Here is a 21,314-nt window from a genome sequence, read left to right on the forward strand (position 1 = left end):
AACCATGTCCGATCATCATGTGAGATGGAGTAGTTTTCAATGGTGAACATCACTATGTTGATCATATCTACTATATGATTCATGCTCGACCTTTCGGTCTCAGTGTTCTGAGGCCATATCTGCATATGCTAGGCTCGTCAAGTTTAACCCGAGTCTTCTGCGTGTGCAAAACTCGCTTGCACCCGTTGTATGTGAACGTAGAGCTTATCACACCTGATCATCACGTGGTGTCTTGGCACGACGAACTATCGCAATGGTGCATACTCAGGGAGAACACTTATACCTTGAAATTTTAGTGAGGGATCATCTTATAATGCTACCGCCGTACTAAGCAAAATAAGATGCATAGAAAGATAAACATCACATGCAATCAAATAAGTGATTTTATATGGCCATCATCATCTTGTGCCTTTGATCTCCATCTCCAAAGCACCGTCATGATCACCATCGTCACCGGCTTGACACCTTGATCTCCATCGAAGCATCGTTGTCGTCTCACCAACTATTGCTTCTACGACTATCGCTACCGCTTAGTGATAAAGTAAAGCAATTACATGGCGATTGCATTTCATACAATCAAGCGATAACCATATGGCTCCTGCCAGTTGCCGATAACTGTTACAAAACATGATCATCTCATACAACAATTTATATATCACCACGTCTTGACCATATCACATCACAACAAGCCCTGCAAAGACAAGTTAGACGTCCTCTACTTTGTTGTTGCAAGTTTTACGTGGCTGCTACGGGCTTAGCAAGAACCGTTCTTACCTACGCATCAAGACCACAACAATTTTTCGTCAAGCGTGCTGTTTTAACCTTCAACAAGGACCAGGCGTAGTCACACTCGATTCAATTAAAGCTGGATAAACAGACACCCACTAGCCACCTGTGTGCGAAGCACGGCGGTAGAACCAGTCTCTTGAACACGGTCATGTAATGTCGGTCTGGGCCGCTTCATCCAACAATACCACCGAATCAAAGTATGACATGCTGGTAAGCAGTATGACTATTATCCCCCACAACTCTTTGTGTTCTACTCGTGCATATAACATCTACGCATAGACCTGGCTCGGATGCCACTGTTGGGGAACATAGTATTTCAAAAAAATTCCTACGATCACGCAAGATCTATCTATGAGAGGCATAGCAACGAGCGGGGAGAGTGTGTCCACGTACCCTCGTAGACCGAAAGCGGAAGCGTTTAGTAACACGGTTGATGTAGTCGGACGTCTTCGCGATCCAACCGATCCAAGTACCGAACACACGGCACCTCCGCGATTTGCACACGTTCAGCTCGGTGACGTCCCTCGAACTCTTGATCCAGCTGAGGCCGAGGGAGAGTCTCGTCAGCACGACGGCGTGGTGACGGTGATGATGAAGTTACCGACGCAGGGCTTCGCCTAAGCACTAAGACAATATGACTGAGGTGTAAAACTGTGGAGGGGGGCACCGCACACGACTAAAGATCAACTTGTATGTCTATGGGGTGCCCACCTCCCCCGTATATAAAGGAGGGAAAGAGGAGGCCGGCCGGCCCCTGGAGGCGCGCCCCAAGGAGAGGAGTCCTACTAGGACTCCAAGTCCTAGTAGGATTCCACTTGGTGGAAGGCGGGAAGAAGGAAGGAGAGGGAGAGGGAGAGGGAAAGAGGGGCCACGCACCCTCCCCTAGTCCTATTCGGACTCCCCTTGGGGGGGCGCCACCTCCTAGCTGCTGCCCTCTCTCTCCCATAAGGCCCACTAAGGCCCATTACTTCCTCGGGGGGTTCCGATAACCCCTCCGACACTCCGGTTTTATCCGAAACTATCCGGAACACTTCCGGTGTCCGAATAACATGGTCCAATATATCAATCTTTATGTCTCGACCATTTTGAGACTCCTCGTCATGTCCGTGATCTCATCCGGGACTCCGAACAACCTTCAGTCATCAACTCACATAAACTCATAATATGAATCGTCATCGAACGTTAAGTGTGCGGACCCTACGTGTTCAAGAACTATGTAGACATGACCGAGACACATCTCCGGTCAATAACCAATAGCGAAACCAAGATGCTCATATTGGCTCCTACATATTCTACGAAGATCTTTATCGGTCAAACCGCATAACAACATACGTTGTTCCCTTTGTCATCGGTATGTTACTTGCCCGAGATTCGATCGTTGGTATCACCATACCTAGTTCAATCTCATTACCGGCAAGTCTATTTACTCGTTCCGTAATGCATCATCCCGCAACTAACTCATTAGTCACATTGCTTGCAAGGCTTATAGTGATGTGCATTACCGAGAGGGACCAGAGATACCTCTCCGACAATCGGAGTGACAAATCCTAATCTTGATCTATGCCAACTCAACAAACACCATCGGAGACACCTGTAGAGCATCTTTATAATCACCCAGTTACATTGTGACGTTTGATAGCACACAAAGTGTTCCTCCTGTATTCGGGAGTTGCATAATCTCATAGTCATAGGAACATGTATAAGTCATGAAGAAAGCAATAGCAATAAACTAAACGATCATAGTGCTAAGCTAACAGATGGGTCTTGTCCATCACATCATTCTCTAATGATGTGATCCCGTTCATCAAATGACAACACATGTCCATGGCTAGGAAACTTAGCCATCTTTGATTAACGAGCTAGTCTAGTAGAGGCATACTAGGGACACTATGTTTGTCTATGTATTCACACATGTACTAAGTTTCCAGTTAATACAATTCTAGCATGAATAATAAACATTTATCATGATATAAGGAAATATAAATAACAACTTTATTATTGCCTCTAGGGCATATTTCCTTCATCTATTTACTGAAGTAGATTGCCAAGTGTTCCGTAGATATAATCATAATATGGTGTTTACCGGTATTCGTAGAGGTGACCTATATATTGTTGATTTCACTAAGAGAGCTCAACCTCGTACTTTCTTAATTGCTAAACCTTCTTAAGGTTGGTTATGGCATAGCATGTTAGGTCATGTGGGCATGCGTAATCTTGACAAGCTTATTAAAGGTGATCATATCCTTGGTGTTAAAGATGTCATATTTGACGAGGATAGACTTTGTAGTGCTTGCCAAGCAGGAAAACAAGTTGGAGGAAGTCATCCCGTGAAGAACATCATGACCACGAAAAGACCGCTTGAGCTACTTCACATGGATCTTTTTGGTCCCAACGACCACAAGAGTCTTGATGGTAACTCGTTCGGATTGGTCATTGTTGACGATTTTTCAAGATTTACGTGGGTGTTCTTTCTTGATGATAAATCGCATGTCCAAAAGATCTTCAAGAACTTCTCTAGGAAGGCCCAAAACCAATTTGAAGTGAAGATCAAGAAGGTTCGAAGAGACAATGGAACGGAGTTCAAGAACGCCAATGTGGATATCTTTCTTGATGAAGACGGGATTTCACATGAGTTCTCGGCTACGTACATGCCTCAACAAAATGGAGTTGTTGAGAGGAATAACTGGACACTTATCAAGATGGCAAGAACGAAGCTTGATGAATACAAAACGCCAAGACATTTTTGGGCGGAAGCGGTTGAGACAGCTTGCCATGCTACGAATCGACTATATCTTCACAAGCTTCTCGGCAAGACGGCATACGGGCTTCTCACCGGTAACAAACCCCAAGTTGGATACATTTGAGTATTTGGCTCAAAGTGTTACATTCTTGACAAGAATTGTACCTCTTCCGTTCGAGTGGAAGCCTCAACTTCACAATAAGGTGAACCACAAGTTGACTTGGAGGCATCCACAAGTGGAACACATCAAGACGGAGAAAATGAGGAAGTTCAAAAAGACGAACCACCTCGACCTCCCTCTCTACCTCCACAAGAGAACGACAACGCCAACAACAATGAAGAAGGAGAAGAAGAAGACAATGAAGAGGATGTTCCAACCCAACCCAAACAAAGCTCTAACAAGTTAGAGTAAGAGTCACAAGATACCATCCTGTCTAACAAATCTTTGATGATATTCAAACCGGGAGAATCACTCGCTCTAGAACTCATTCGGCTGACTTTTGTGAACACTACTCATTCATTTATAGTGTTGAACCTATGAAGGTAAAAGAAGCTCTTGAGGATCCAGATTGGGTGAATGCTATGCACGAAGAGCTACACAACTTCGAGAGGAATCAAGTGTGGACATTGGTTGAAAAGCCCGACGACAAGAACAATGTCATTGGAACCAAGTGGGTGTTTCGGAATAAGCAAGATGAAGATGGACAAGTTGTATGCAACAAGGCCCGTCTCGTCGCTCAAGGTTACACTCGAGTCGAAGGTATGGACTATGGTGATACATATGCCCCCATTGCTAAACTTGAGTCCATACGCATCTTACTTGCTTAATTATGCCAATCATCATGATATCACCTTATACCAAATGGACATTAAAAGTGCTTTTCTAAATGGAGAAATGGAGGTGAAAGTCTATGTTAAACAACCTCCCAGCTTTGTCAATCCCAAGAAACCTAATCATGCCTACAAACTTCACAAAGCTCTTTATGGTCTTAAACAAGCTCCTAGAGCATGGTATAAATGCTTGACCAAGTTTCTTATTGAAAAATGCTTTGAGATTGGGAAGATTGAATCTACACTTTCTACTAAAAGGGTTAATGGTGAACTATTTGTGTGCCAAATTTATGTGGATGATATCATATTTGGTTCCACTAACCCCCATTTTAGTGAAAAGTTTGGAAGGCTAATGTCGGAGAAGTTTGAGATGTCTATGATGAGTGAACTCAATTTTTTTCCTTGGTTTGCAAATCAAGCAAACTAAGGAGGGTACCTTTGTTTCTCAAACAAAGTATACCAAAGATCTTTTCAAGAAGTTCAAAATGCAAGAATGCAAAGGTATGAAAGCACCCATGCCTACTAGTGGACATATTGACTTGACTAAGGATGGAAAACCAGTTGACCAAAAGTTTTACCGCTCTATGATTGGTTCATTGTTATATCTATGTGCATCCCGCCCCGATATTATGCTAAGTGTGTGCATGTGTGCACGATATCAAGTAGCCCTTAAAGAGTGTCATCTTAAGGCCGTAAAAAGGATAGTGAGATACTTAATTTATACACTAAACTTTGGCATTTGGTATCCTAAGAGGTAATCTTTTGATATTGTTGGCTACTCCGATTCAGACTATGCTGGTGAAAAGGTTGATAGAAAGTCCACTTCGGGTACTTGCCAATTTCTTGGTAGATCCCTTGTATCTTGGTCTTCCAAGAAACAAAACTCGTTATCCTTATCTACTGCCGAAGCGGAATACATTGTCGCCGGATCATGTTGTGCTCAATTACTTTCGATGACCCAAACCCTTAAGGATTATGGGATACATGTGAAACATGTTCCATTGCTTTGTGATAATGAAAGTGCTATTAATATTGCTCACAATCCCATGCAACATTCTCGAACTAAGCATATTGAAGTTCGTCATCATTTCATTCAAGATCATGTTGCCAAAGGAGACACCAATCTTAAGCATGTTCGAACCGATAAGCAATTGGTGGATATATTCACCAAACCACTAGATGAGAAAGTATTTTGCCATTTGAGAGGTGAATTGAATATCATTGATGCCTCAAACTTGGAGTAGAAACTCCATTCGGATACATGCAAGACATGAGCCTTTGTTGAATAATCCTTGATATTTCTCTTATGATGATGATCTATGTCATGGATCTATACTTGTACCCTTGCATGTTATCTAACCCTTGTAGGTACTTGGATGAACCCAAATCTATGAGATTGCAAGTCACTCACATTTTGAGCAATTTCTACATTACCAAGTTCCTATAATTTGGTTGTTGAATACAAGGAAGCATGAACTCACAATACATATCCTTTGACTACTTTCATATGTCAAATTTCATGATTGTCAATTTATATACACAAGTGCTCTTCCTTGCAAGACTAACCCATGTAGGAAGATGAACTCAAACTACTAGTGCTGCTTCCAACTCTTGATGGACAACATCAACCTTGAGCATCCAAAACAAGTTCAACTACATGATCAAGATCAACACCACAACCCAAGGTATGTTATTCCATCTTAGAGAAGCTTTGCTCCAAGACATGAGCCAAAGCAACTCAATAAGATGCAAATACATCAAAATGCTTAATGAAAAATGGTAACCCCATTTTTGAGCTTAAACGATGAGTATGACCTACGATCAAGTGCTTTCACTTGACTCCTCAGTCAATATACTCTAACATAGGTGACTTTGTCGCCGACCCTTTCTAGATGAAGTTCTCTAGTACTCTTTTGCTCAATTGATCTATTTTTCATTCGTATGTTTTTCTTGCCTTCGGGTCTCCCTCTAAATAAAAAAACTTCATCCAGATCTTCTTGTCTTTCTGCTCTTAATCTATGTTTAATTCATTGCAAATCTCTCTGGTTATTCCTTGCAAATCCTTGTGAGAATTCATCTGCCAAGTGAGTTGAGTTGACAAAATCTTTACTCTTTGTTGAACTCGGCCCCTCCGATTCAAACCTATCGGCTCGACCAAAATACAAGATTCACTTGTATATAGTTCATCGGTACAACCGACACAGATTAGATCGGTCTCACCGATAAGCACCATCAGTGATTTTGCCATCTCGGAATCACCGATGCAACCGAATCGGCGTCACCAATTTCAACACTGAGAAATTTGTTTGCCAGTATTTACAGCCTATTCTCTTCAGCTCCACTCAATTATTCTTTCCTCTATCAGCAATTTGAACTACCTACTGCTTTGTAGTGACTCTCAAGGACCACACACATTTGGCTCATGCTCCAGAAATACCCTTCTTGGAAATTGATGTCAAAGGGGGGAGAGAGAGAACACATCAAAGCTTATCAAATGAGCACATCTAAGCTCTTCTACAGATTCCCTTCAACAAAGAGGAGAGAAGTCAAATGTCTTCAAGAGGGGAAAGACATGTCAATATGTTTGATCCTAACTATTGCTATTGAATATTATTGTTGCTCTGATTTTAATTGCTCTTATCCTATTTTGCTCTGATTTTATCTCACCCTATCTTCTCCCATTATCCAATATCAGATTCAGGGGAGAAAGAGTCTATACCTAAGAGGGGGGGAATCTTTAAAATTTATTGCACATCTTTAAATCTATAGGGACATGTCAATATCTAAATGAAGTACTTAGTACTCACCCATTACATGTCATCCCAATCTTGGTACTCTTGTGGTTCCTTAAAATTGCTTTACTTAGAGTGATCTTGTGTTATCTAACCCTGTTTTCTCAACTCCACTCGTTCCAAAGTCAGCTCAAAATCACAAGGTAAGCATATGCATCGCACTCATGTGCATGATAATCTCTCGTTGTTGTACATATTGTTTGCAACAGGATATCATAAACATAAAGGTACATTTCTTAACCATATCATTTACTATGATGCATATAGCCAAGATGCATGTAACTGTCTGCTTACTTTGTCTTGTTATGCATTCAAATGTTAGTATATTCTATCTTCACATGACTGCATACATGTAGGGGGAGCTTATGCATGTTACATGTTCCTCCAAAGCTTTACTTGTTACTCCTCATATCATTTACCTAAAGCTTTGATGTATGTTGTCATCAATTACCAAAAAGGGGGAGATTGAAAGCACAAGTGCTCCCTGGGTGATTTTGGTAATTAATGTCAACATATCTCTTGTTGGACTTGTAAGTGCATCTAGTGCCACCCCTAGTTGGTTTTGGAGTATTGACGACAAACCTGGTTGAGGGACTAATGTGTTTGTGAGAATTGCATGATAACACAGGTAGTAGTCCCTCATTGATTCGGTTTACCTACCGGAGATGACCCCTAAAAATGTGTGAAGACATTGAAGACAGTGGTGGTATATGAAGATATTCACAACGAAGAATATGACTCGAGAAGACATTCACGTGAAGACTATGGAGTGCGAAGACATAGTTGTTTCATAGTTTCCTTTTCTTCTTTGTTGAGTCATAGGAACCACTGTACTGTTAAGTGGGGTCCAAGTGAACAAAGTCAGAGTGACTGAAGTGATGCTCAACCAAATCCTAAGTCTTCGAGCGAAGACAATGAGAGCAAATCTTATCCAGAGCTGGATGAGTCAGCGTTACTTGTAGCCCAAGTTAAGCTGCCGTGTGTGTTTGAAATCTGACCGTTGGAACACGTGTCAGTTCCTTAATGACCTAGGGTCATTTCGGAAAAATCAGGTCGGGTTGCCTATTGGCTATAAATAGCCCACCCCCTACACCATAAATTGGTGGCTGCTCAGAGTTAGTGCACGGCTTTTGTCGTTTGAGAGCAACTCACCTCGAAGCCTTTGAGAGAAAGATCATTGCGAGGACAAAGCCCAAAACACCCAGAGCCAAAGAGTGTTAGGCATCACTGAAGTCTTTCTGTCTGCGTGACCTGAAGACTAGTTACACTTGAGGACTGTGAATCCTCCAGCCGGTTAGGCGTCGCGTTTTGAGCATCCAAGAGTCATTGTGGATTGCCGATGAACGAAGTCTGTGAAGGTTTGGAAGTCTACCTTGAAGACTTACCAGAGTGATTGGGCAAGGACTAAGTGTCCTTAGCTCAAGGGGAATAAGGTGAAGATGCGGTCTTCTGAGTTGAATCTCAGCCTCCCTAACCACACGTACAGTTGTCATAGCAACTGGAACTGGTCCAACAAATCCTTTGTCTTCACCAAACAACTAGTTCTATCTCTTCCTTCACTTATTTACAGTTTGTCTTCGTGAAGTCTTTTGCTTGCTTGTCTTATCTGTTTGACTTCACTGTGTGACGACTATTGTTATTTGGCTTCATACTATCTTCCATTTTGATCCATACTACCTAGCTGCTAATAGTCTTCATGCTTTAGCTTCATTACTTGCTTGACTATGGCTTGTCTAGTGTAGTCTACCTTCCGCCGCATGTCAATAGGTTCATTTCTATCGTTTGTCTTTGAAACTCCCATGTTTTGAAGACTTCCATAAAAATCGCCTATTCAACCCCCCCCCTCTAGTCGATAACTAGCACTTTCAATTGGTATTAGAGCAAGGTACTCCCTTGTTCTGTGTGATTCGGTTTAACCACCTGGAGTTTTAGCTATGTCGACTGCAGGGATAATCAAAGTCTCCGTTGCGTGCCCTGTCTTCGATGGCACTGATTGCCCCTACTGGAAGAATAAGATGCGCATGCATCTTGAAGCCATTGATGTTGATCTATGGTATGTCGTCAAGAACGGCGTTCCCAAGACTGGTGAAGGTGTCACCCCTGCTAATGTCAAGAAGTTCGCTCAACTGGATTCTACTGCAAAGAACATCATCTGTGGTCATCTGACCAAAGGACAGTATGGCCGTGTGAGTGCTCTGGAAACGTCGAAGCTAGTCTGGGACTGGCTCTCCAAGGTCAACGAAGGCGTCTCAACCCAGAGAGATCAAAGGATCAGTGTCCTTCGCAACCTCTTCAAACGCTTCAAGAGAAATGACAATGAGAATGTCCAGCTCACGTTTGATCGCCTCACTGATATCACAAATGAGCTTCATGCTCTCGGCGCCACTGAGATCACCAAGCATGAAATCGTCAAGACACTCCTAAGATCACTTGACAGCTCGTTTGACACCCTAGCCCTGATGATTCAAGAACGCCCTGACTTCAAGACTCTTGATCCGTCTGACATACTCGAGAGGCTCAACACACATGAGTTCTAGTTATCTGAGAAAAGAGATATCTATGGTCCTAACTATGGACGTACTCGTGCCTTGAAGGCAAAGGTTGTTTCCTCATCTGAAGAAGAATCTGACTGCAGTTCTGGGGATCCTGAAGACATTGGAAAGGAGCTTGCTATGCTTGTCAAGAAGTTCCAGAAATTCACCAAGAAGAAAGGATTTAGAAAGTCTTCAAGATCCAATACGAGAAATGATGAAGCTTCTACTCATGACCACAAGAAGAGAACATGCCACAAGTGCAAGAAACCTGGTCACTACATCTCTGAGTGTCCAGAATGGGACAATGAGAAGAAGAAGAAGAAGAAGAAGAAGAAGAAGAGCAAGGAATATGATTCTGATGATAAGAAGAAGAAGAAGAAGAAATCCTCAAAGTCTTGTTCCAAATCTTCCTCCAAGTCTTCGTCACATAAGAAGAGCTGATCTGGCAAGGCTCGTGCTTTTGTTGGCAAGGAGATGGATTCAGAGGAGGAGTCTGCTTCTGAGGAGGCAGAGGTGGAGTCTGAGGAGGAGTCCGACTCTGGCGTTGCAAGTCTGGCTCTAGCCACAGCCTACGTTGCCAAGTCCATCTTCAACACTGAAGACAATGGCTCCGTCACCAACGCTGATGCTAATGACAAGGACGACTCTGCCCCCACCTACTGCTTCATGGCACGTGGTGCAAAGGGTATGACACCACATGCTTCAGAATGGATTATGGACAGTGGATGCACTAATCACATGACTGGTGATCGAAGTCTTCTCATGGACTCAACCTTACGTCCATCTGACAAGAGTCACATCACATTTGCTGACACTGGTAAAAGCAAGGTATTGGGTCTAGGACCACAGTTAGCCGCATGTCTTCTAGCAAAAGCTTCAGAGTGCTGGCTCTGGCATCGGAGGCTAGGGCATGCTGGCATGAGGAACCTGTACACTCTAGCAAAGAAGAAACACGTCGTAGGCATCGAGGGCGTCAAGTTCAAGAAAGATCATTTGTGTGGTGCCTGCGAAGCTGGAAAGATGACGAGGGCCAAGCGTCCCTCGAAGACAATCATGACGACATCTTAACCCTTCGAGCTACTACACATGGACTTATTTGGTCCTACTCACTACTCTACTCTTACTACAACTGTGTGTCTCTATGGCTTCGTCATTGTTGATGACTATTCAAGATATACTTGGGTGCACATAATCCTCTACAAGAATGAAGTGCAGGGTGTCTTCAGACGCTTCGCCGATCGTGCCATGACGAACCATGGCATCAAGATCAAGCACATCAGAAGTGACAACGGCACAGAGTTCAAGAACACCAGCCTCGATCTTTACCTTGATACATTAGGCATCACTCATGAGTTCTCTGCTCCATACACACCTCGGCATAATGGCATCGTGGAGCGCAAGAACATGACACTCATTGAGATGGCCCGGATGATGCTTGATGAATACAAGACACCAAGGAAGTTCTAGCCTGAAGCCATTGATACTGCATTCCATGTCATCAACCGTGTTTATCTTCACAAGCTTCTGAAGAAGACATCCTATGAGCTCCTAACTGGTAAGAAGCCAAATGTCAGTTACTTCAGAGTATTTGGTGCTAGGTGCTGGATCAAGGATCCACATCACACTTCAAAATTTGCACCGAAAGCACATGAAGGTTTTATGCTTGGTTACGGAAAGGATTCGCACTCCTACAGAGTCTTCAACCTCTTTCACTATAAAGTGGTTGAAACTGTGGATGTGCAGTTCGATGAGACTAACGGCTCGCAAAGATAGCACCTGCCAAATGTGTTAGATGAAGTTCCACCTAGTGAATCCATCAAGCTCATGGGAACTGGAGAAATCATACCTTCTGAGGTATAGGCTGAAGAGGAACTTATCATTTCTGCGCCTAATCAACCTGAAGACAATGCTCAGCCTGAAGTCAATGCTCAAAATGAAGACAATAATCAGCAAGAGCAAAATCTTCGTCCAGTTCATCCTCGTGTTGCAAATGAAGTACAAATTGAAAAGATAATTGATAGCATCAATGCACCTGGTCCAGTCACTCGTTCAAGAGCAACACAGCTAGCAAATTTCTGTGGGCACTTTGCATTTGTCTCAATATCTGAACCCAAGAAAGTTGTTGAAGCCTTCATGGAACCTGAGTGGATTCAAGCTATGCAAGAAGAGCTTCAACAGTTTGAGCTGAACAATGTGTGGGAATTGGTCAAGCGTCCTGACCCTCGCAAGCACAACATCATAGGCACCAAATGGATATATCACAACAAGCAAGATGAGCATGGTCAAGTTGTCAGAAACAAGGCTCATCTTGTTGCTCAAGGATACACTCAAGTTGAAGGGATTGACTTCGATGAAACATTTGCTCCGGTGGCTAGGCTTGAAGCCATTCGCATACTGCTAGCCTATGCCAACCATCACAACATCCTTCTGTATCAAATGGATCTGAAGAGTGCCTTCCTCAATGGCAAGATTGAAGAAGAAGTGTATGTTGCACAACCACCTGGCTTTGAAGATCCAAAACATCCTGATATGGTATACAAGCTCAACAAGGCACTGTATGGCCTCAAACAAGCCCCTCGTGCTTGGTATGACACACTCAAAGATTTCCTGAAGAGCAAAGGCTTCAAACCTGGTCCTCTAGATCCTACACTCTTCACGAAGACATATGATGGAGAACTATTTGTGTGCCAAATCTATGTGGATGACATTATCTTCGGCTGCACTGACAAGAGATACAGTGATGAGTTTGGACACATGATGCAAGAGCAATATCAGATGTCCATGATGGGCGAGCTGAAGTTCTTCCTTGGTCTTCAAATTCGTCAGCAAAGCAACGACATCTTCATATCTCAAGAGAAATACCTCAAAGACTGCCTAGAAAAGTTTGGAATGCAAGATTGCAAAGGTTACACGACGCCAATGCCAACCAAGAGTCATCTGAGTCCCGACGCCAATGGTAAAGAGTTCGATCAAAAGGTATACCGCTCCATGATTGGTTCCTTACTTTATTTATGTGCATCTAGGCCAGATATCATGCTTAGTGTTTGCATGTGTGCCCAATTTCAAGCGGCACCAAAGGAATTGCATCACTTAGAAGTAAAGCGAATTCTTCGATATTTGGCTTACACCCCAACATTAGGATTGTGGTATCCAAAGGGCTCAAAGTTTGATCTAGTTGGATTCTCGGATGCTGATTATGCTGGTGACAAGGTGGATCGCAAGTCTACATCAGGCACATGTCACTTTCTGGGACGATCACTTGTCTGTTAGTCTTCAAAGAAGCAGAACTGTGTGTCTCTCTCCACCGCTGAATCTGAATACATTGCTGCTGGATCTTGCTGCGCTCAGCTTCTATGGATGAAGGAAACTCTCAAGGACTATGGCATCCATCTGAAGCAAGTACCACTCTACTGCGACAATGAAAGCGCCATCAAGATTGCCAACAACCCAGTTCAGCATTCGAAGACAAAGCACATTGAAATTCGTCATCACTTTCTCAGAGATCATGTTATGAAGGAAGATATTGATATCATTCACGTCAACACTGAAGAGCAATTGGCTGATATCTTCACAAAGCCCTTGGATGAGAAAAGGTTTTGCAAGTTGCGGTGTGAGCTAAATATCTTAGAATCCTCAAATGTCCTGTAATTGGACACACATCCTAGCACTTATGCATGTTGATGACTTGGATGTGCAACACACGAAGTAAAGTATATCTTGAATCAATGAAGACATACACTCAAGTGTGAATACATTAATGTGGAATTTGACTTCGGAGCGCCACGATAATTGTGCGCCGTGTCTGGGTCTAATATTTCCTATACGGTGGCTAACGCCACCACCAAACTTTTGTTTGGAAGTGTTTCATTTGGCGTTACATTTGCAAAGTCTTCACATTTGGTTTGTCTTCAACATTGATTTGTCCTCATGTTTATCTTTGTCATGTTGATTTGGTCTTACTCATATATATATATATATATATATATATATATATATATATATATATATATATATATATATTTGTGTTCTGTCCTCTACAACATTCACTTATAGCTATGTCTTCTTGCTTGAATCTTTTGATCTAAGTGAATGTGATCGGACCCTGATCCCTTCTATGCTTCTATCTCAAATTCTATCTATCCAAATCATATGCATTCTATTGAAACCGTCAAATGTCTTCTCTGCGTCCTTGTCAGCAGAAGATACAGAGACAAAAGTTGAATCTGTTTTAAATGCTATATCCTTATTTCCTGAAACCCAGAGAAGCTGGAACGACCACCCGACAGTCCAGGCGTGCGTGGGAACATGGAACAACTTCCAATGTGTTGCATGTTCGCCACGTGTCCCTCAGATGTGAACCGCCAGGGGCACCTGCGTAATTGCGTTGTGTTGTCCCTTTCCTTATAAATACACATCACATCGCGGTCAAAATCCTTATCCCACCTCTCCACCTCGACAAACCCTAGCGCCACCGCTAGCTCTAGACGACGCCGGCGACGAAGCGCTTAGCTACCGCGACCTCACCAACGCCGTCCTCACGCCGGCCGCGGACCTCGTCTCCTCCGCCGCCGCCGTAGGTGTCTTCCGTCGCCAAGTTAGGGCATGGAAGATCGAACTGCTCGGCCTCCTCTCTACTCCGTCTAGCAGTTCTTCGTGTGGTAACTAAAGCTTACTTTTACTGCCCTTTTGATCCGATAGATTCATCCTTCTCCACCAAAAGTGGTTTCTGTGCCTACAAATTTGGATATATCCCGTTCTGCATCTCATAACATGCCTAGTGTATTCACTTATGCTTCACACGTAGTTAGATTCCTCACTTGTACCTATTCTTGGATTCGTACAAATCTGGAACCAACTCTCAACATATAAGTGAATGTCTTCGCGCTATGAGGTCCATGTCTTCAAACTGATTTATCTTCAAAATCTTCTGAGAATGCATATCACCTCTTCCCCTTCCCTTGCATCTCTAATGCTGTCACAGGTACATGTCCGTGGGAGAATCCCTTGGTTCTCATAGTCTGCATTCATTTGCAGAATTCTTACAGCGTCACATCAATTCTCCCGAAGCCAGTTCTTGTCTGACCAGCAGACGGAAGCCTTTGCAAGGTCTGAACCCATCCAGGTTGAACTACATGGCCACTGAAAAGTCAGCAAGAAAGGGCGGTAGACAGCACCGTGGGAATACATCCAAAGATTTGCCACCTGATCTGTATGAAATGTACAAGACTGTCCTAACTTGACTCTGATTCTCCCACTATGAGAGCTGATCCAGGGGACCCAGAAGAAACCTATGGTGAACGCAATACTCGAATCCAGTGGATTTGAAGATATTGGGCAGAGGAATGGTACAAATACAGATTCGTCACTGCTGAGTATGCTAAGAAGAATGCCATCAAGCGACCATGGGAGATATTCTCTTCAAAAATATTCCATCCAGGTCCAGAACTGAAGCCATTGCTCAAGGCTTCTATCCTTGCATGGTTCGCGGACCAAAGCCAGAGAATGCTGACCCATCTTCTCTGCTATGGTGTCGTGACGACAATCTGTTCAAGCGCAACTACAAGTTTGCCAAGGACTCTGCTATGAAAAACAAGAAAGCATTTGGACTCGACTTCAACCCCGGTCCACCTGCTCCTCGGGCTGATGGCACCCGTGATGCTGAACCCAATATCGTCGGGCCCTTCTACAACCTTCAAGGTCTCATCACACACATTGCTGTTCAGGGGGCAGCCGTGGAGCACTCTGCAGACGACGCTGATTCTGATGAAGCGCCTGCTCCACCCAAGCCACAGAAGCAGAAGAAACCAAAGGCTTTAAAGCCCTCCACTGCACCAAAAGCTTCGCGTGCGAAGCCTCTGGCCACTGCACCTCCTGAAGCCAGTGTGCAGTCTGAATATCTCTCTCGCATCTCCAAGAAGACCGAGAAGAAGAAGAAGCCCATCCAAAGTTTTGGTCAAGCACCGACCCCTGCTGCAGTTCGGAGAAACGAGAATGACGCCATTGATCTGTCAAGTGACGAAGATCTTGGTGATGATGCTCTTGAGCTGTTGATAAAGAGCAAGCAAGAGGCGGAAATCTTCAATGATTTGCCCCTCTTTGATGTGGACATCTTGAATAACTTCATTGATGAGTGGTTTGAAAATACGAGTCTCAGCATCGATGATCTTCAGCTTCCAATTGGCATCAGTGTCTCCTTCCATGGAGCCATTGCAAATGAGCTGGCTCTGGCTCAGAAAATCATTGAACTGAAGAACAAAATTGACTATGAGAAGGCTCGGTTCAAGAAGCACATGGCCAAGCTCAGCGTGGCTGATGTTCAAAACTTCAAGAAGATGTTGCATGACCTCAAAGAGCAGTTTCAACAGAAACGTGAAGCAGCAAAAGGATCAAGAGAACGTATGAAGCTCTCCACTGCAAAATGTGTTCAAGCTCACAAAGAAGCTGAGAAGCGCAAGGCACTTGGGCGTCCTGGCATCGACCCCAAGATGGCTGCCAAGAAGAAGCCTGTTGTGGCCCACGCTGAAGCATCAAGGCAGGAAGCACCTCGCATTGTCTTCCCTGCTAGTATGACAGGCTCGAAGCCTAAGGTCCCCACAGTAGCTTCAGAACTCAAGAAAACAAGGGCAGCCGAAGCCGAAGCCAGAAAGCACAAGAGCAAGAATGCCACTGACGATGCTCCTCAGGCCAAGAAGAGGAAGACAAAGAAGAAAGATCGGGCTGCTACTACAGAGCCCATTGTCGTCGAGCCAATCTCTGTTGCTTGTCCTACATCCGAACACCAAGAGCGTCAGTTAATTGTTCACGAGCCTGCTACCACAGAGGCTCCTGAAGCTGAAGAATATCCAGCTGTTGACCACACCGCAGCTGAAGACATTGGTCCCCAAGACAATGTAGATGATGATGAAGTCCTTCCTCAGATTGAGCACCAAATGGTATCATCGCCTGTTCTCACGAACAGCGAACTCATCAGCATTGGTCGTCCTTTGACGCCAGTTGCTCAGGATGATTCATGGGCTGATCACCCTCAAGACTCCCCCCGTCAAGAAGAATCACCAAGTACCCCCCACCTCAAGTCACCACTCCGGTGCTTGACGATGACGACTATGTGGTCCAGCCAACTCCCTCTCCAAAAGCGTCGCCCGCATTTCGTAGGCTTCGCAAAGGACCAAGGCCACAAGTCACTATGTCGAGTGTTCCAGAAGGAGAAGAGCAACACAACTCAGTGGCACGCCAAGTGTTTCCTGACGCCACTCCAACTGTGAACATCTCTGCGTCTGAAGCCAGAGCTGCTGAAGACATTTCGGCTGCATCAGCCGATGATCAACAAGAACCCCGACAAGAAGAAGAGCGTGTTGCCACACCCCCTACCAACCAAGAAGCTGTTCTCGAGGAGAACGAGTCTGTAACCGACCCTCCGGCTACTCAAGTGGAGGTTGATAATACTGAGGCGGCTACCAACAACACTACTGAAGCCAATGACGTTGTCATGGCTGAAGCTAATGTGGCGCCTGAAGTGGAGATGGTGCCTGAAGCTACTAATGCACCTGAAGTCAATGCTGCACATGAAGCCATTGTGCAGCTCGAAGCCCATGTCAATGTCGATGCTCCTGTGCCACCTCCAAGGCCTCACACTATTGAGCTGGCATTTGATCACGGTCAACCTGTCATGGTTCGATGGACTATTTTGGTTCCTCCTCCCGCTCCCGAACCATAATTTGACTATCATGTGGAGCACAAGCCTCAGGTCCAGAAGCCTAAACCAAGGTTGCCAAGGTTTCCAGGTACTGCATCTTCACCCGGATCGTTCAATGTTAATGGCTTCAAGGCACACAACACCTTCTTTGATAGCGCCAAGAGCCCATATTCCAAGCCAAGAATCTCATCTAATCGGTTCTGGAGTTATCAGCAGCGCAGTTACTATTCCTGTATACTATACAATCAGGGGCCCATTTTCCCTCATATGCGTCTAGACTGCGAAGCCATTGCTGGCCTGCCATGCTTCGAAGAAGCCCTCGACTGTTTCAGAGATGCAGGCCTTCTACAGTTTGTGACCGACAAGGAAAATTGGAATGAAGAACTTCTGTTGCAATTATATGCAACTCTTCACATTCGCGGCTACAACAGGGATCCGAAAACTTGGATCCTTGAGTGGATGTCAGGCAATGTACACCATGAAGCCAAAGCTCTTGATATTATTGAGCTTACTGCCCTGCCTACTCCAGGTGAACTCTTTGAACCTGGTTGTCAGCTTCACCGCAATGCTTTGGAGAGCATATTCCAGAAGCCTGAGCCGAATATGAGCCAAATGCTGAGTATGATGAAGCCACTACCTAGTGATGCTGACTATCCTACGGAATTCTTTATTGAAGACCTTGAGTATCTGCCCCGCACTATCTATCATATCATCAGGCAAACTCTATGGCCTGTCAAAGGACATTCACCAACTACAATTTCGCCTCGTATCGACACTGCGCCAAGTTCTTCTGCACGACCTCAACGACGACCCTGCTGCTTCACCTACTCCTCATGGGGACGAGTAGACGCTCTATGTCTTCAAACCTTTTTGGTCCTTACTGACAAAAGGGGGAGAAGCATATGAGTTGACAGTCTTCAAACGGGTCTTTATGGGTGGTTGCTATACTTTTTGCCAAGTGTTTACAACTCTCGCTTTTGATACCTTTTTGTCAACTATGTGATGCGATGATAAATTCCGCATGTGCGATGTTAAATACCGCACGAAGTCATTCCGCAGACGTCCATTTTCCATTATGCATGTCATTACCTTCGTTATATCCTTTCATGCATGATGAATTGTCTTCACTAGTTGAAGTGGATCTCCACAAGTAAAACCTGCCATGTGCATTTGCATTCAAACACAAATTACTTATATGCACATCTTCAGGGGGAGCCTTTTGCTACTTATGAAGACAATGTCTTAAACCTTACAATTTCACATACTTTTATCCCCATTGAAAACTTCAACCAGTTTGTCATCAATCACCAAAAAGGGGGAGATTGTAAGTGCATCTAGTGCCACCCCTAGTTGGTTTTGGAGTATTGACGACAAACCTGGTTGAGGGACTAATGTGTTTGTGAGAATTGCAGGAGGTAGTAGTCCCTCATTGATTCGGTTTACCTACCGGAGATGACCCCTAAAAATGTGTGAAGACATTGAAGACAATGGTGGTATATGAAGATATTCACAACGAAGATTATGACTCGAGAAGACATTCACGTGAAGACTATGGAGTGCGAAGACATAGCTGTTTCCTAGTTTCCTTTTCTTCTTTGTTGAGTCATAGGAACCACCGTATTGTTAAGTGGGGTCCAAGTGAACAAAGTCAGAGTGACTGAAGTGATGCTCAACCAAATCTTAAGTCTTCGAGCGAAGACAATGAGAGCAAATCTTATCCAGAGCTGGATGAGTCAGCGTTACTTGTAGCCCAAGTTAAGCTGCCGCGTGTGTTTGAAATCTGACCGTTGGAACACGTGTCAGTTCCTTAGTGACCCAGGGTCATTTCGGACAAATTAGGTCGGGTTGCCTAGTGGGTATAAATAACCCACCCCTTACACCATAAATTTGTGGCTGCTCAAAGTTAGTGCACGGCTTTTGTCGTTTGAGAGCAACCCACCTCGAAGCCTTTGAGAGAAAGATCCTTGCGAGGACAAAGCCCAAAACACCCAGAGCCAAAGAGTGTTAGGCATCACTGAAGTCTTTCTGTCTGCGTGACCTGAAGACTTGTTACACTTGAGGACTGTGAATCCTCCAGCCGGTTCGCGTTCTGAGCATCCAAGAGTCATTGTGGATTGCCGATGAACGAAGTCTATGAAGGTTTGGAAGTCTACCTTGAAGACTTACCAGAGTGATTGGGCGAGGACTAAGTGTCCTTAGCTCAAGGGGAATAAGGTGAAGACGTGGTCTTCTGAGTTGAATCTCAGCCTCCATAACCACACGTACAGTTGTCACAGCAACTGGAACTGGTCCAACAAATCCTTTGTCTTCACCAAGCAACCGGTTCTATCTATTCCTTCACTTATTTACAGTTTGTCTTCGTGAAGTCTTTTGCTTGCTTGTCTTATCTGTTTGACTTCACTGTGTGACGACTATTGTTATTTGGCTTCATACTATCTTCCATTTTGATCCATACTACCTAGCTGCTAATAGTCTTCGTGCTTTAGCTTTATTACTTGCTTGACTATGGCTTGTCTAGTGTATTCTACCTTCCACTGCATGTCAATAGGTTCATTTCTATCGTTTGTCTTCGAAACTCCCATGTTTTGAAGACTTTCATAAAAATCGCCTATTCACCCCCCTCTAGTCGATAACTAGCACTTTCAGGACTAATGCCTTTATCTAGTGTATTTCAGACAAGTTCAACAATGGCGTGGAAAGGACAAGAGGATGTGGAACCCCTTCAAGGTGTCAAGGACATGCATTGGCTAAAGTTCAAGACTCTTCATTTCTATTTTAGTGATCCAAGATCACATTGAGTCCATAGGAAAGCCAATCTATTAAAAGGGGATGAGGTGTTTCTTAATGGCTTGCTTGCTCAAATGCTTAGTGATATTGCTCCAAATACCCTCAACCACTTTCTCCATCCAAAAATGTCAAAATCCCAAAGTTCAACTCGGCCCCACCAATTCTTTCTACCCGGTGCCACCGAGTTCATATGACATAGCCACTACCAGAAACCCTAATAGTTCGGTCTCACTGATACAGATCTCGGTCTCACCGAGATGGCCTTGCCGACTCACTGTTATCAGTTGCAATTATTCCTGTCTCACCGAAATTGCAATCGGTCTCACCGAGATGGCGTGACCAATTCTCTGTTTCCATATTGCTTCACTTCGGTCCCACCGAGTTGATGCAATCGGCGCCACCGAGATGAGGTTTGCCCTAAGCCCTAGCACATTGGTCCCACCGAGTTGTTCCAGTCGGTCCCACCGAGATTCCTAACGTTCACATTTCGAACTAAATCGGTCTCACCGAGTTCATCTATTCGGTCTGACCGAGTTGGGTCAAATGTGTGTAACGGTTGGATTTTGTGTGGAGGCTATATATACCCCTCTACCCCCTTCTCCATTTATGAGAGAGCCATCAGAACATGCCTACACTTCCAGCAAACATTTTCTTAGAGAGAACCACCTACTCATGAGTTGAGATCAAGATGTTCCAATCCTACCACATGATTCTTGATTTCTAGCCTTCCCCAAGTTGCTTTCCACTCAAATCATCTTTCCACCATATCCAAATCTGTGAGAGAGAGTTGAGTGTTGGAGAGACTATCAATTGAAACACAATAGCAAGGAGTTCATTATCAACACACTATCTATTACCTTTTGGAGAGTGGTGTCTCCTAGATTGGTTAGGTGTCACTTGGGAGCCTCCCTCAAGTTGTGGAGTTGAACCAAAAACTTTGTAAGGGCAAGGAGATCGCCTCCTTCGTGAAGATCTACCCGAGTGAGGCAAGTCCTTCGTGGACCCTTCGTGTGTGGAGCCCTACGTGGATTCGCGCAACCGTTACCCTTTGTGGGCTGAAGTCTCCATCAACGTGGTTGTACGATAGCACTACCTATCGAAACCACGCCAAAAATCTCCGTGTCTTCATTGCGTTTGCACACTCCAAT

This window comes from Triticum aestivum, chromosome 1D (assembly GCF_018294505.1).
Source record: "Triticum aestivum cultivar Chinese Spring chromosome 1D, IWGSC CS RefSeq v2.1, whole genome shotgun sequence".
Taxonomy (NCBI): Eukaryota; Viridiplantae; Streptophyta; class Magnoliopsida; order Poales; family Poaceae; genus Triticum; species Triticum aestivum.